Raw genomic sequence first — 8,993 nt, forward strand, 5'->3', positions numbered from 1 at the left:
CCATGCCAATGCAGAAAGAGTGGGTTCCGAAATCTTTGGGAGGGCGGCCGGCACGGGCTAAGGCTGATTTGAAAACTGATGAAAATTGGAACCTAATAAGAAGTTTCCCAACTATATGAGACAAGAATTGTGATCCTAAAGAACGAACGCGTAAGTATTGGGATACAGATTCCACCGGGCAGGTAGGCCCGGGTACGGCCCGCAATAAAACCCAACAACCCTTGCCAAATATATTTGTTTTGGATCTGCGTATGCAGAAACGGACACTAGAGCTAGAAAGCGCCATCATCTTAAAACATTTTGTGTATAGGTTCAGACAGCACCAGATACGTGGAAGGGTGGAGTTTTGCACGGATAGGGGCCCAACCCAAATGCCACTGGCCACTGGCATTAAAAACAAAAACAAAATAAAAATACCTTTGTTTCAAAATTGGTGTGCCGGATACTCTTGTATAATCATCTTAAAACAGTCGCCCAGGGTGGGACGCGCTCATAGGTATTAATTCGGAAATGCGCAAGGCTCCGGAAAAAGGCCAAAACAAAGGCCGCAGTAAATAGGGAAACTTCAAATTGGGAAGAGCAAACCTCCGGGAGAGCTTGCAACAATTTAAGGAGGACGGGAAAAGAAACTGGACGCCTGGCTTCGCGCCTAACGCAGATTTCTTCCACCCCTTCAATTCCTGAGTTATGAAAAAGGATTTCGTGACGTCCGGCCAGCTGCGTAACTTAAAGAAAAATGCCAGACCCGTGAGACGACGCTGGGCACACAATCCAGAAACGCTGCGATACAGCAAGAGAGACAAATATTCCAAGACATAAGAGAGACGGGGATGTTCATCGGGTCTTATCACTCGGTCCCCCACCACTTCAAGCCATTCATTCCACGCTTTACCGTATGCCGTCCAGGTGGATGTGCCAAGGGAGGCCCTCACGAGGGGGACCAGCTATGACCCAGCATCCTCCACACAGCATCCAGGCAGCTGGCCCCTTACGCATTCGCCTGGGGGCAAAGCTAACAAAATACCTGCCAATTAAAGCATGAAAGAGAAACAGCTACATTATTTTGAACGCCCGGAATATGGCAAGCTCTGCACTAAATGTTGCGTTGGAGGCATCTCAACACCAGACGTCTAATCAGGACAACTACCGGCACTGAGAAGGAAGTTAAATGGTTAACGGCATGCACAACACTGGAGTTATCCGACCAAAACACTACTGATGAATTAGCCTAAACCTCCCTCCACAGGTCAATTGCAACTCTGATGGGGAACAATTCAAGGAGCGTCAAGTTGCCATACCAACCGCGCAGGCGCCACGAGTCCGGCCAAGGGGCCGCGCACCATGAGGAGCCCAGTATGGCTCTGAAGCCCGCGCTGCCAACCGCGTCTGTGAACAGTTGGATCTCTCTGTTAGAGACTGGGGGAGACCTCCAACATGTACGCCTGTTGTAATCGGCGATAAATGTCAACCAAACTTGCAAATCGCTCCTGACAGCTGATGTAATATGTATGTAGTGTAAGGGAGAACAAATGACCGCCGTAGCCAGGGACAGATGACGCGAAAAAATGCGGCTCATAGGCATGACTCTACTAGTGAATATTAACAAACCCAAAAGCGATTAGACCTGGCAGAGCTGCAACTTTTTGGCAGTTATGGGCAATAACAAAAACACTTTAAACACTTTGTCAGCCGGTAAGCGAAAAAAGATTTCCACCAAATCTATTTCAATGCCCAGGAAGGACAAAACCGTAGTGGGGCCCTCGGTTTTGTCTGCGGAAAGAGGGACACCAAAATCAAGGGCTAACCACCGAAACGAATCAAGTAAAAATTGGCAACTAACAGAGGAAGCAGGGCTGACGAAAAGAAAATCGTCCAAATAGTGCGACTTAGAGGAATAACCCGTTTTCTCCCTTAAAACCCACTCAAGAAATGAACTAAACACTTCGAAGTAAAAACAAGAAATATAACACCCCATTGGAAGGCACATGTCATTATAAATTAGACCCCAACCTGACAACGAAGTAGGTGAAAGCAGTCAGGGTGGACGGGCAATAAACGGAAAGCAGATTCGACATCTGATTTGGCCATAAGGACAAACCTGGCAAACAAAATCAACCGCCTTATCGAAGGAAACTTACGAAACGCCGGACAGGTCTTTGCCTATACCATCGTTGATGGAACAGCCTCTGGGATAGGACAGGTGGTAAATCAAAGGAAACTTCCCAGGCTCTTTTTTTGGGACTACTCCGAAGGGGGAAATGGGCAGGTTTGGGAATGGTAATGTAATGACAGGGATAGGGAAACAGACAAGTGAGCCCTAATCTACCCGCCACTCAGTCCCTGCCTACTTGCAACGACCCACCCTAGACGACGGGGTGCAACTGGGCGACGGTCCCTACACTCAGTAAGTGCACGACAGACAACCAGACAAGGAAACACAGAACAAAGGGAAACGGGGCATTTGCCCACGGCAACACCGTGAGCAACAAGAGTAGTAAACGAGCCGAGTCAAACTAGGAGAGTACGAGGTGCCAAACACAGAGCAGGAGAGTAGTGAACAAGCCGAGTCAAACCAGGAGTGTACGAGGTACCAAACGCAGAGCAGAAGAGTAGTCAGTAAGCCTGGGTCAATACGAAGCAGGGACAAGTAGTTCAAGAAGCTGCAGCAGGGCCAGGAAACCAACAGAGAAGAATCACAAGCAAGGAGGAACAGGAAAGGCAGGTATAAATAGACAGAGGGCGGGAGCTAGCTCCGTCTGGCCAGGCTGTGATAGGCTCTCCCACTCCTAAGCCTGCCATCCTGAGTGTTGGAAGATGGAGTCAGTCTCACAGACATAGAAGCAGGTGCAGACTGATTACCTATGGGCGTGGATACAGAAGCTGTGCCTGGCAGATCCTTAACAGGTAAATACGAGAAGGGGCCGGCCATAGGGCCCACCTGCAATTCATTGTTTAACTTCTCTTCAACTATGGACCGAAATTCCTTGGCCGATTTTAAATTGCCATAAAAAGAAGGCGAGGGGTTATAAACAAAGAGGAAAAAGAACCCAAATGAAAAACCTTTTCCAAGCAGGGCGGCTTCCCCCAGTTTGGGGTACCGGTCTAGCCAAGTTAACATCTCTAAGATGCGTACTGGGGTCCTCGATCCTACCCGAATTATTGGGGCGGGAGACGGCGGCGACCCGACGATTGCAGCGGACAGCGGAGTGAGTCCCGCCGCAGGAAGAGCACTCATGTTTAAATTTGCACGACCCATAGAATTTTCAGTAACCCTCATTAAAGAGCCAGCACAAACTGATTCGTCTATTAGTGGGACCCCCGGCCCCGACGGAAGGACTGCCGACGCAGCCAAACTTCTGTCGCTTTAGTGTTCCACCCCACTTCTAGCTTCTGTGACATACGCCTGCAGAACTCCTCATCGTGCCGCCACCCCATGGGACTTGTACTCGCTAAAAATGGTGTCTAAATAGACAAAGAGCTGAAAAGACTTGTCAGGGAATTTTTTGGACACAACACAACCCAAAACCGCAAAAGCTCGTAACCAGTTATTGAAGGTTTTAGCCACCCTGGGTTTAGTAGGAACCCCTCTTTCAAAGTGACGCTCCTACTCGACCGTCGCTGAATCCGCTGACATAGAGGACCAAATATGAATGCAATCGTTCCTCACTCATTTTGTCCCTGGTGTCATCAGAAAAGTGAGTGCCGAGAGGGGCTATACCACAAAAATAAGTATCCCTGAAGGCTCCACTAAGATTTTACCAGCCTCCGCCTGGCTGTAACTAATGGGGTGCCCGCCAATACATCAGAATCAGAAGCAAACCCCCGAACCCCATGCCCAGAGGCAGTCAGACTCACCGTGTCCGGATGACGATACAGGAACCAGGGCCATCGAAGGCGGAGGTACTTGTGCAGTCGATCACACTGGAACCTCCGTAATGACTGGTCTTGTAGAACGACAACAATGGGAGGAGCGGTGACGTCTGTCATGGCTACTGTGCGGACTGCCATGATGTGACGAACCAGTGCGTGAGCTGGCTGACCTTGAACGGGAAGATGAAGGCGACCTCCTGTGTCACGAACACCGCCGACTTGATCAGTGAGAGGATCGTCACCTGGAGGAGCACCGCGATCGGGAACGGCCTGCACAAATGGTCTCCCTCGAGCTGACGAAGAGGAACGCTCTATGTTTCCAGCCAGCCAGTAAGCGGGGCCCAGACCCGCAGGTGTAACTAGTGGAGCATTAGGGAGGGATTGAGGGGTAGGCATCACCATAGGTGCCTCCTGTTGGCAGGGAAAAAAATCCTCACCGTTGTCCCCTAGTGAGAATTCACCTCCATCCTCCAGCGGGGGAGGGGAGGTCTCGTGCCATTCTCCAGTGGATGCAGTGTGGGGAAGGAAATGTGGCGGCCTGACCGCTGCTGCATTCCCCGCAGCTTGAGCTCTAAAAGCTGGGGGAAGGGGAGCACCCCTCAGAAGGACCACGGTGGTAGCAGCAGTGAAAGTCACATGTGTTGTGGCTTGAACAACAGTGCTCCTCGCGGCCGCTGTGCGTCGTCTATCGAGACCCAGGCCAGTGGAAGACGAGACGCCGGGTGAAGAAGGAATAAAATCCTCATCCAGCCTAACCATCACGGCGCGCAAGAGTTATGACAGCGCCGGAGGCTGGGATTCGGTCTACGCATGTACCCCACGTCTGGTCGACGTGGAGCGGTCTCTCACCTCTGCAGATGAGGAAAGACGCACTGGTGGCCTGGAGCAACGGGACGAATGCTGTGCAGGGAGGGTGCTGGGCAGTGAAGATGCCGGCACCACAGTCTCGTTGAGGAGAGACTGAGGCATGGACTCTGCAAGATCTCTGTAGGTGTCCTGTGGTATCTGACTCCAAGATGTTAGCAGCAGATCCTTTAAGTCATGTAAGTTGTGAGGTGGGGCCTCACAAAAAACAAGTGCCTCCATGGATCGGATTGAAATCTTGGGAATTTGGAGACAAGTCAACACCTTGAACTAGCACATGATCTGTTCCTTCCAAGGACTCTACAAAGGACAAGGGGACACCCATTGCGTATGGAAGAAAGACGTTTCAGACATCACTACAGGAAAGGATTCTTTACAGTTAGAGTGGTCAAGCTATGGAATGCCCTTCCCAAAGAGGTAGTGATGGCATCTACTATCTCAGAATTTTAAAAAAGGCTTGAAGATTATTTATTGGCCAATGGAATTAAGGTTTATAGTTAATCAAGCAATGAATGACGGGTAAGTTATTGAGAGAGGTTGAACTTGATGGACCTGTGTCTTTTTTCATCCTATGTAACTATGTAACTGTTTGTCATGTTCTACCAATCGATCCTGAACAATTTTTACAGTGTGGCAGGGGCATTATCCTCCTGAAAGAGGGCACAGCCATTTGTGAATACCGTTTCCAGGAAAGGGTATACGTGGTCTTCAACAATGTTTAGGTAGATAGTACATGTCACATCCACATGAATGCCAGGACCCAAGGTTTCCCAGCAGAACATTGCCCAGAGCATCACACTGCCTCCGCCAACTTGTCTTCTTCCCATAATGCATCCCAGTACTATCTCTTTTCCAGGTAAACCACGCAAGAAAACGTGATTCATCAGAGCAGGCGCCTTCTTCCATTGCTCCATGGTCCGGTTCTGATGTTTACGCACCCATTGTTGCAGCTTTTGACAGTAGACAGAGGTCAGCACGGGCACACTGACCAGTCTGCGGCTACCCAGCCCCATATGTAGCAAGCTGCGATGCTCTGCGTGTTCTGACACCTTTCTATCATAGCCAGCAGTATCGTTTTCAGCAATTTGTGCTCCAGCTGTGGGATCGGACCGGACGGACTCGCCTTCACTCCCCATGTGCATCAATAAGATTTCGGTGCCCACGACCCTGTCGCTGGTTCACTGCTTGCCCTTTTTTGAACCACTTTTTGTAGACACTAATCACTGCACATCGGGAACACCCCACAAGACCGGCCGTTTTGGAAACCTCTGACCCAGTCGTCTAGCGATCACAATTTGGCCCTGGTCAGAGTAACTCCGTCTTCCAACACATCAACTACAAGAACTGACTGTTCACTTGCTGACAAATATATCCCACCCCTTGTCAGGTGCCATTGTAACAAGATAATCTATTCACTTCACCTGTCAGTGGTTTTACTGTTATGGCTGACTGGTGTATATATATTTTGGATACAGGAGGGAGATGTCATAAGTCTGACTAAGAGTGGGCAATGACTTTCAGCTCAGGACTACATGGTGATCTTATACTTCACAATTATTTCACTTTGAGATCGTGGTAGATCATAGTGCGATGTCGTGCGTTATGGTTGCTAATGTTAACCTTCGGAGTTCTATGAGAAATCATCTATGTACTTCATGCACCCCCAGAGTCTACAGTATTGCATGCCCGGAAGATACAGACAGTACGGAATCTGTTTTTCTATGACCTTTGTAAGGTCATGCCCATCAATATCAGGGTGAAATCACATGCGGCAGATTTGTTGCAGAAATTTCTGCAACTCAAAAATCCATTGCATACATCTGAATGTTGTTTCTGCAGCAGGTGAATGGATTTCTTCAATCCCCATTTAGATGAATGAGACAGTCGCAGAAATTTCTGCAACAAGTCTCCCTGATTGTTGGTTTAGAAAGCAGTTGAACCTCAGTCTTTTGCCAGCAGGTGGCAATGTATCCCAAACTTTATTTCCAGACCACTCTATCACAGGTTAATGTAGTGCAGTCTTTGGCCAGCAGATGGCAATTATTCTCTCATTTCGTACTTTATCCCATATATAAAACACTGGTGCATGTTCAATCCATCTAAAATATCATTCAAGTGAGAAACTACTTTTATTATGTGTATACCTCTGCTTTATATATGAACAACTATTGGAAAGTCTTCAATGTACTCTACTTCTGGTGTCATGTTTAGAAATGAAGAAAACATTATTAGTGTTCGAGATTTGCATTGATATCAGACTATTCAGGAGATTTGGCGTAGGTCGAAAATCAAATCTGCAGGCACTATTTGAAATTTGCAGATCAACCAACCAACTTGAACAACCAGGACAGATTTTCATTCTCTGGGAGTAAACAATGAACGTTCCAATTGAATGACAGCAAGCAGAGATCTTGAAAACAGTGAGGAATTGATACAGAAGGTATATTAGAAAATGGCATAACTTTTCATCATACAACAAATACCATTTATGTGCTAAAACCGGAATACCCATTTAAATAGAACTTTTTTCAGTTTCCGGTTGCTACGGATATATTGCCTATAGCTACAGCCTTTTAAATAGTGTTTGTCAGACAGCAAATGCCTAGCAACAAGTCTATCTACAATTACTCAGGTCTTGAGCTCCTGTAGTACTAAAGGGCGATATACAGACATGGCAGGACTCAAACTTAGCTTTTCAACCTCTCCCTAAACTTATATTATGGCATTGCTGTATTAGGAATTGCCTTATAGATTTATAGCTAAGGAGCAATGTGAATTTACCCTTTAAATACGTAAAAATTCTTTGACAGGTATTCCTCGCCAGATCTTTTACATGTTGCCTCATTTGTATGTAAAACAAGAAAACTTACGGACGACCTAACCTTAAAGGAACATTCTAGGCAAAACTGATACACTGTGTTATGCCCAGTGCAGAGCCTGAGGGGGCGGAGCATGACACAAAAAATTTTTATTCTTTGAATCCCACGCTCTCAGGACCTACACTAGGTATAATACACTTTGTGTGGAGTGTTCCTTTAAAAGGTCAATGTGGTGTCAGATACCCTTTAATAAATATCCAAGAGGCCATTCCGGTGACCAGTTATATGAAGGAACGTGTTTTCCCAGGAGACTTAAAATAAAATCTCAACATGTCAAGATTTGGAAATATAAAACAGCCTATGCAGCCACGAAAATACTGGTAGAGATCCTAATTCCCACTCTGACTGCGGCGGAGATATCTCAGGAACGCAAGGTAGCTGCCAACAGTCTACACAATGCCTGGCATGTGTGCCAGTCTTCTGGGTATGACAGAGTTAAGAGGAGCTAGTGACCAAACACGTTGGAATTACAAGGAGTGTCACTGCCAGTAAGGTGTCCCCCTTTTAAGTAATTTACTTACAGGCAGTTATGAACATAAAAGCCGCAGACAGAGTATTGGGAGGGGTCCGAAGTATGAAAACCTGATATTTCCTATAGGAAATAGGGCTGTGTGTAATTTCCAGAGGGAGGTGCCATTTCTTATGTAAGGTATGTAAGGGAAGGACTGTGAATCATGCTCCAAAGAGCCCCCGAGATTGAACTCGTCAGATGTCAGGTTTTTTTTGAAGATCCATTGTGATAAGCATAATTGAAAGTATAGAGTGTGGCGAATGACAGGGACCAGCTGGCGCACTCCGACTGTTTTCCCTTCGCGGACCCTTTGATCTTTTTCCTTCTTTTATATTCAGGTAGTTTCAAAATGTTTTCACAAAGCTCTTCACATCATCATTTTTATTTTGTTAGAAGGGTCCCTCAAAAATAAGCTGATCACAGAATGTCCTGCTGCTGGAACCTCCAACGATCAGCTCTAATCTGTGGGGGAATTAGGCAGCAAGTGTTCAGTTTTCCTACAGTGCCACCACAGGGGAAAAGAAGTATTGCACAGTACCTATTGAAATTAATAGGTCCCCCAGAGAAAGAGAGATGCTCTTTGTAATTGATGAAGATCACAAATGGGGGATTCCGCTCTACGCAGAATTCCTTAATAGAGTATGGATGGTGGAAGAACAGCTGCCGGGCACCTATAGATTTATCGTAGACAAGGCATGGGGGTGGGAACAAATAAATAAAATTGCAAAATGGCTGAATAATTCCCAAATGGATAACCAAGAGGTCTAGGAGTACCCGTAAAGATGAGATCTTCAGGTTATCCAGCTAAAAGTTCTGCCAACATCAATCTAATGTGGTGGACTTCATTAAGTGTGGGTGAGAAAACACAT

This window comes from Rhinoderma darwinii, chromosome 13, assembly GCF_050947455.1.
Source record: "Rhinoderma darwinii isolate aRhiDar2 chromosome 13, aRhiDar2.hap1, whole genome shotgun sequence".
In the NCBI taxonomy this organism is placed as follows: domain Eukaryota; kingdom Metazoa; phylum Chordata; class Amphibia; order Anura; family Rhinodermatidae; genus Rhinoderma; species Rhinoderma darwinii.